The sequence below is a fragment of the Echinops telfairi genome, unplaced genomic scaffold (genome assembly GCF_000313985.2).
Source record: "Echinops telfairi isolate 266 unplaced genomic scaffold, ASM31398v2 ScPeMD7_31;HRSCAF=116, whole genome shotgun sequence".
NCBI lineage: Eukaryota > Metazoa > Chordata > Mammalia > Afrosoricida > Tenrecidae > Echinops > Echinops telfairi.
Window position 1 is genome coordinate 45,462,190 of NW_022103928.1, and position 9,202 is coordinate 45,471,391.

Here is a 9,202-nt window from a genome sequence, read left to right on the forward strand (position 1 = left end):
ATACCAATCTATAAAGTCCTCTTCAGACTCACGAAACACATGCAATGACGCTGAATGCAGGAAGATCACAGGCCAGTGGGTGGTAAGTCTTGTGGATCCAGTGGTGATGTAAGCATCTCAACGCTGGCATGAATCTCCATGTGGCTCTTCCAGTTCCAGGGCTCTGGCTCTATAAGCGTAGCTCCATGTGGCTTGTCAACAGGACTGTCTTGCAGGGACACAGCAGAGAGAGTCGAAGCAGAGAGCATGTCTGCCCTCCAGTGAGCTATATATCTCCTTGGTGCCTCCAAATGAGGTCATCAAGCTGCAACCTGATTGACATGCTAAACTCCACCCCTTCACTCTTCATAATCGCAAATTGACAACAAATCATGTACCTACCACACCATTGTTGCAGTCACTATGTCGATCCATCTTGTTGAGGGCACTCCTCTGATTCTCATGGAGTTTTTATTTTAGTTGACAATGTTCTCCTGCCATATAAAAGGTTTCTGGGGCTAATGGCTCTGCAGTGGACAGCCTATTTCTTCTTTGCAGTTTGTCCTTTGTCTGGAAGCTCCGCTGAAACCCGTTTACTTTGGGTGACCCTGCTGGTATTTCAAATACCAGTGGCCTAGCCTCGAGCATCACAGCAACTCATGAGCCACTGCAGTATGACAATCGGTCAGAAGAGTGGTGACTTCTTCCCTACTAAGCCGCCATCGTGAGGATGGCCTGTGGGTTCTGTTGAACCAACTTACATACAGCAGAGACGTAGAGCATGCCAGGGAGAGATGATGGGTGTCAGAAATGATAAAAGGTTGAGGAGGAGAGGTATGCTGACCTCCATCTTACAGAAATCAGTTTCTGCTGATCCGGATTCTTCTTATTAGGGAATTCACATGCGTTTGGTGCTTGAATACTGTTACTTGTAGGGGTGAAGGGGGTTGGTTCACCTCAAATCTGTTCTTGCTTTAAACTGTTTTCTATAAGTAAACGGTTTCTGCTTTGTAAGCTCTATCTTCTAGAAATAACAACTAGAGTTGTCAATGGCCCACACTGCGTTTGCGGCCCAATCAGATGAGACAGACGAGTCTTCATCCCAGCAGTCTGTGATTGCTTGGGATTTGGGTGCATATGTATACACACACACCATTTATTGAGGGACCCAACCTCTCCCTGGGTCTCATCCTCTTGGCCTGGGTAAGACAGGCATGGAGCCATGTACCCTCCATGTACCTCTCCTCATCCCCCTCTGTGCTTGCCAATAATCTCATGTTCTGTCCCCAGGTGGGAGGGCAGGAGAAAAGAAACTGCCCTTGGTCCCTCATGCACATCTTGAGTGAGAGTCTTTTTTTCCAAACAGCCCTTGTCTTCACTTCCGCTTCAGTCTCAGCCCCATCTTCAAGGAATTTATAGCCTTGTTAGGAAGACAAGCCGAACACACATTCTGTCTTATTTCCCCAAAGGTGAAGAATGACACCTTTTCTGTAACTGCCACCAGTAAAATTTGTCCCCAAAATAACTTGGTTTATATTAGGTCTGTTTCATATTTTCTACCCATAGCATGACTTTTAAAATTCTCTTTTAAAGTAGGAAAAGGGCAGGCTCATCCATGGTTCTCTTTTGCCAAAGGGCACGTGGATGCTGGCTCCACAGAAGGGCATGCTGGGGGTCTGGCTTGAGTCCTCTTGGCCCTGAGCCCCTTCAGGGTGAGCACTCACTGCTCAGAACACCTGCTGTACTCTCCATCTCACTCACACAGCTCCTAGAGCTACCTCCACCGTTCAAGTCTTCGTAACATTCATTTCTCCTGGTCCGACTTTATTTACTGCTGTGCAGGTGCTATTGTGTATCAGTCTGTGATTTAGGTTGAATCTCCATCAGATTGGCCTGTCTGAGAGCCTACAGGTGCAATGGGACCCTGGCAGACTCAGATTTCAGTTGATGGATGCCTTTCCTAAGTGGATCAATCTTATCCCTGAAAGAGTTTTGAAAAGAAAAACAACTCTGATATGTGATATTCATGTGGCTACCGAAGTCCCCTCTTTGCAATCTCCTTTACAGCAAACAAGACATAACATGAAATTGCAGGGGGAAGAAGACATGGATTTGCCTCCAGTCCAGACCACTCTTGGGTTCTCTGGATTTCCAGGAGGAATGAGAGTTTAGTTCTTTCTGCTTTACAGGTCAGCCCGGGCTGCTCCTAGGCTGCTCCATGGACCACAAACCAGAGAGACCAGAACATCAGGGTAGCAGGTCACAAAGAGGTGACTTTGAAAGGAAATACTTCTTTTAAAAAAAATTTAAATCATTTTATTGGGAGCTCTTACAGATATCATAACAACCCATAGTTCAATCACATCAAGCAGTATTGTACAATTGCTACCACAATCAGTTTCAAAACATTTTCTTTCTTCTTGACCTCCTTGATATCTGCTCCCCTTTATCCCCCCCCCACCATACCTCCAGGAACCCTTATTATTATTTTTTTCCCTGTCATAGTTTTTTTGCCACATCTTACATGATCCAATATATCCATTCACATACAGTTCTGTTGTTTGATCCCATCCAGTGGGGTTATACAGTCACCAATGCTATCAGCTTCCTATTTCCCCCTTACTCTTTTTCTTCTCTTACCCCCAGGGAGCCATTACTTCTGTTACTATTTCTGAAGTGTTATCTATCTTGGCTTTCATGTACCAAACTATCTTAAATATACAAATGAACATACGCAAATCTGACATGATTTAATGAGGTAAAACAAATAAAGCCATAATAGTAAGGGGAGGAAATATTAAAGAACTAGAGGATAATTATGTGGTTCATCAGTGCTATACCACACCCTGGATTTTTTTATCCCTCTGTGTGGTCCTTCTGAGAAGGGATATACTTACCCAAAAAACCCCAAAATATCTCTATGAGGAGAAGTACAGAACATTATTACAAGAAACAAAAAAGGACCTTCACAAATGGAAGAATATCCCATGCTCATGGATAGGAAATATTTCGTAATTGAACTTACCTAAGTCTATGCCCATATGTTTGATCTCAGAAGCTAAGCAGTGTCAGGCCTGGTTAGGACTTGAACGGGAGCCTGCCTGGAAATACCCGATGTTGTAGGCTTAAACCACCGCTTGTCTGTCAGTTTGTCATATTGTGGGGGCTTGTGTCTTCTGTGATGCTGGAAGGTATGTTACTGGTCTTTCAAATACCACAGGCTCACCCAAGCGAACAGGTTTCACTGGAACATCCAGACTAAGAAAAGACTGCGAAGAAACCTCGGTTGTCCTCTTTGGAGCAATTGACTACTGAAAATCTTATGCACAGAATCAAAACATTGTCAGATACTGATCCTTAATGAAGGGAAGCAGAATATTATCAGAGATAGTGTCAGAGGATAGGCTCCTTCGGTCAGAAGGGACTTGAAATGTGACTGAAAAGGTGAGGCTTGCTGAGCCATTTATCTCTCTGCCCTTCAATTAAACTACCCTTCAATTAATCCCACGTGTGTTCATTGGCCAAGTTGACACAATAAACCCAACTATCACACAGCTACATGGCCAACCTACTAGAAGAGATTCATATATATACCCATTCCAAGACCCAACAGAATGCTCAAACTATAGAACAATATCATTGATATCACATGCAAGTAAAAATTGTGCTGAAGATCATCCAACCCAGTACGTTGACAGGCAGTTACCAGAGGTTCAGTATGGATTCAGAAGAGGACATGGAACAGAGGATAGCATTGCTGATGTCTGATGGACCTTGGCTGAAAGCAGAGAAAACCAGAAAGATGTTTACTTGTGTTTATTGACTATGCCAAGTCATTCACCTGTGTGGATCCTAACCAACTATGGATGAGCTGGAAAAGAATGGGAATACAGAGCACGTCATTGTGCTCCTGGAGCCCTGGTGGTGTAATGATTAAATGTTGGGCTGCGATCCGCATGATCAGCAGTTCAAAGCCATGGGTAGCTCTTCTGGAGAAAGACTGGGTTTTCGACTCCCATACGTGGTTACAGTTCAGAAATCCACAGGGAGTGAGGGCCTTCATGAGTCAGCATTGACTCGATGACAGTGAGTTTAGTTTTGGTTCATTGTGCTCATGACTTATACATGGGTCAAGAGGCAATTGCACCAACAGAACAAGGGGATTCTGCATGGTTTAAAGTCAGGACAGTTGTGTGTCAGGGTTGTATCCTCTCACCACACTTATTCAATCCGCATGCTGAGCGAATCATCAGAGAAACTGGATTATATGAAGAATGTGGCACCAGGATTGGAGGAAGGCTTATTAACAACCTATGATATGCAGATGACACAACCTTGCGTGCTAAAAATTAGGAGGACTTGAGGCACTTTCAGCCTTTGACATGGATGACACCTCACGGATGACACCTCAATGCAAAGAAGACCCAAATCCTCACAACAGAACCAATAGGTAACCGCATGCTGAATGGAGAAAAGGTTGAAGTTGTCAAGGATGGCGAGACTTTGTCTTGCATACTTTGAACATGTTTGGTAAAGTGGAGGAGAAGTGAAAAAGAGGAAGGCACTCAAAGAGATGGATCGACACAGTGGCTGCAACAATGGGCTCTGGCATAGGAACGGTGCAGTGTTTGATCTGTTGTGCATAAAGTCACTATGGGTTGGAGCTGCCCAATAGCAGCTAATAACAACAACTGAATTGTGTGACTCAGGCTTACATAGTTCTTTCTGTGCAGAGCTCCTCTCCAGAAAGGCATGGGGACTGAGGACACATATACACTCCAGGCTTTGGATACTTTTGGCCCGTTTCCCTCCATTGAAAAATGGAGCAAAGAGATGTTGCTTTTTGAGCACCCTTCCTGAGTTTCTGGGATTCTAGGTGGTGCCCAAGGAAAAAAAATATTTTAATTGCAAACTATTCTAGTCTGGGCTGTAAAGTGAAGATAGAAGAGCTTGGGAATTTAAAAAATTGAGTTGCTATGGTCTGTGTATGGTGATATTTCAGTTTTGATTTACATCTCCCACATGGCAAGTAGTCACGAGCATTTTAAAAATGTGTTTGTTAGTCATTTGAATGTATTTTTTGTGAGCTGTCTGTTCAAGTCATTTTCCTACTTTTGGACTATATCATTTGCTTTACATTGTGAGCTATTTTAGTGTACTATATATCTTAGAGATTAATCCTTTGTCAACTGTGTTGTTGCTGAATATGTTTTCCAGTCTGTGGACTCCCTTTTTACTCTTTTGATGAAGTCTTTTGATGCACATAAGTGCCTTATTTTTAGTACAGCTTAGTCATCTATTTTGTGTGCACTTCCTTATGTTTGATAGTATGTCTATGCCTTGTCCCAGGGCCCTTATGCTTGTCGCTGTCTTCTTATTGATGACTTTTGTTGATCTGGGGTTTACATTTAGGTCTTTGACCCACCTTGAATTCATTTTTTTATATGGAGTGAAGTCTTGTTTCATTCTTCTGCAGCTGGAGATGCAATTTTGCCAGCACCATTTGTTGAAGAGATTATCTTTCCCATTTAATGTTTTCTGGCCCGTTGTCAAAGATCTGTTGCCTATAGGTAAATGAAATTATATCCAAGTTTTCTATTCTGTTCCATTGGCCTATGTACCAATCCTTTTACCAGTCCCAGCCATTTTTTACTACTGTGGCTGTGTAATAGGATTTGAGCTTGGGTGCTATGAGACTTCCTACTTTGTTCTTCTTCTTAAGGAGTTCTTTGTTTATCCTGGGCTTCTTCTTGCTCTTCATGAAGTTAGTAATTAGTTTTTCTATTTCTTTAAAAAATGAAGTTGGGATTTAGATCAGAATGGAATTATATTTATAAATTGCTATGGGTCATGACATTTTCACAATATTAAGCTTTGATATCCATGAACATGGTATCTTGTAGTTTCTTGTAGTAATTGTCAGACAGAAGTGGGAGTTAGTAGGGCAGGTGGACTAGGAGATGGAACTGGTGAAAACATTCCAAGGGTGCTGTGAGAGGCCAGACCACGTCCCGCTCCACCCTCCCCCAGTGACCTTCAGGCCCAGGCGCAGAAGACTAAGCGTTACAGATAACTTTGAACACTGTTGCTTAGCTCCGGACCTGCAGACAACAAAGCTACAGTGGAAAATTCCCCAGCTACTCCCTTCCCCCAGACCTGAACTATAAAGCCCTCACCTCCGTCCCAGACGCGTGATTTCCCGGCTCTGATTTAAGGGCCCGTGAATTTCGCCCGGGAGCTCTGAAATAAACCTCTGAAAATATTTTCTACCTTTGCCTTCTTTCTTTCTTTCTGTCACCAAATAAACCTCCCAGTAATGTTCTGTAGTTTGCTTTGTACAGGTTATTTGTTTCTCTGATTAGTATTTCATCTAAATACTTCATCTGATCTGTGGCTATCATAAGTGGTATTTAAAAGAATAGGTATAATTTATTATTCAAGATGAAAGTAATTATTTAATTCAATAGGAGCATATATGGGTTTCTACCATTGAGGTTACCTATTCTATTGAATAGCTAATGTTCGGTGCCATCTGATCAGTTCCAACACATCCTGACCCTATGCGCAATGTAACGAAGCACTGCCTGGTCCCATGCCACCCATCCTCACAATTGTTGGGGGGTTTCTACATATAAAATCATGTCATCGGTGAATAGTGAGAATCTCACTTCTTCTTTGACCAGTGGTATTCCTTATATTTCTTTTTGTTGATTAAGGGTTCTGGCTAAGGTTTCCAGAAGCATGTGGAATAAGAGTGGTGATGGGGGCATTGAACATAATGGGAATTCTAGAGCACTTAGTGGTGCTCATGTGAAAGTGCACACAGACTAAGAGGTGGTCTACAAACAACAAAGGAATATCTCATGGCTTAAAATCAGGAAAGGTGTGTGCCTACATTCTATCCTTTAACCACATTTATTCAATCTGTGTGCTGAGCAACTCATCTGAGAAGTTGGACTAAGTGAAGTAGAATGACGCTTCAGGATTGAAGGAAGGCTCATTAGCAACCTGCAATGTAGATGATACCACCTTGCTTGCTGAACGTGAATGGGACTTAGAAGCACTTGCTGATTGAGATTAACTACTGTAGTCTTCAGTATGAACTACAACTTGGTGTTAAGAGAACAAAAATCCTCATCACTGACAGCCTCATGAAAAATGGAAAACATATTGAAGTTGCCAAGGCTTTCATTTTGCTTGTATCCATAACCAGTGCTCGTGGAGGCAACAGAAAAGCAATCGGGTGAGGTATTAGATCAGGCAAATCGATCACAAGACCTCTGTAAAGTGTTGAAGAGCAGAGGTGTCACCTTGACCCAAACCGCAGGGCTGTCAGTCTCCAAATGTGCATGTGGACATGGGAAGTGGATAAGGGAACCCATAGCAGAATGGAGGCGTTGGAATCGTGGTGCTGGTGAAGACTGGACTCCTAGAGGAACAAACAAATCTCTTGGAAGAAGTACACCCAGAATGCTTCTTAGAACAAGGCTGGCGAGACTTCCTCTCCTGAACTTCGGGTGTGCTATCAGAAGAGATCGGTCCTTGGCAAAGGTCATCATGATTGGTAAAGGAGAGGGTCAGCAAAAGAGAGGAAGTCCCCCGACCAGTTGAGTTGACAACATACCTGCAACAATGGGCTCAACTATAACAGCCACTGGGAGGGTGGCACTGGACCGGGCTCTTTTGGTTTTGTGGTTTATGATGTTTGCTGAGTCTGAGCTGACCGACTTGATGGTGCCTGGTTCTTAGAGGTGGTCTGAAGTGATTGATCTCGAAATCCTAAAGCCTCGCATGGTTTCTCTAGAAAACGCTACCGAACACCTTGAGTGTGGTCACAAGGTATCACATCGTGTATAGGGTTGACTGTCGTGGAAAGACCCTTCGGGAATGGATGCTAGAAAATAACTTGTCACCATAGCAGGGTTTTGAAGGCATTTTGCTGTGGATTGCAATAGAGTATCATTGGACCTGGTCCTTAGTGGGGTGGAATGAAGAGCCTTTTGTGTTCCAACCAACTTCCCTGACTCTCAGGTGGTCTGAGGTCATTTATCTCAAAATCCTAAAGCCTCATATTGTTGTGCTTGATGACTTTAAAGATTAACAATTCAGATTTGTTTCAAAATTCTCTGTTTTTATATGTTCAGCTCCGTGGGAGAAAGAGGAGGCTTTCTTCTTCCAGTCTTGGGAACCCATAAAAGCAGTTGTGCCTGGTCCTGCAGGATTGCTGGGAGTCAGAATCCACTTGATTGTGGGAAACCGAGGAATGGGAAGAAAGTTCATGTGGACCAATTCTTTATTCTCATACTTGAGGAGCCTGGGAGACCAGGGATCTGGGTGGAGGGAGGTCTTCACACTGGCAAGTTAAGGGATGAGTCCTAGTCACATCCTCAGAATTTAAAAATCATCCCCACAAAATCCTCCCATCATAGTGCTCCTTTCAGTTACTTCTCACAAGCGCATGGCTGGTTGCCATTTGGATGACAGCATTTTCTATAGGAGCAGACCTATTACTATTGCTCTCCTTACTCAGGTTATTCCTCCAATGACCTTAGGGATCTCTAGGGTTAAGGTACCCCCCACTTTATTATGTAAGTGGTTACGTGCAATTAAGGGGGGCTTGCATGCCCAGAGACTATATAAACTGGTGTAAGAATACATTCTCTCTCTCCCAAACCTGGTTCCTGATACCAAGGAGGAAGTGAGCATCTTCAAACTTTTGTCTGCCTTTTAGCTTCTTCCCTTCAATTACACGACCATCCCGCAGGACTCGTCCATATGTGGGCTGGATCCCACACTTGATGGTAAGGATTTTGGTTTTTGGTTTGCTGGGTAGCACTGTAGGAACCCTGGTGGTGTAGTGGTTACCTACGCATTGGGCTGCAATTCGAAACCACCAGCAGCTCCGCGGGAGACTGGGCTTTCTATTTCTGTAAACAGTGACCATCTCAGAAACCATTGGGGTGGGGGTGGGGGGTTGCTATGAGTCAGCTTTGATTCAATGCAGAGAGCCTGTTTTTTAGGGGGAGCGCAGTCCTGTAAGGATGAGTTAGCATCGATTGTACTGACATCTAGTGGCCAATAGTTGTTAGGACTGCTGAACTTTGATCCTTTCCATGTCTAAAACCAACAAAATAAAACAAAACTTTCACTGCCACCGAGTCAATTCTGACTCATAGCTTCCCTACAGGGCAGGGTGGAAGTCTTGGTTTCCAAGGCTGTAAAT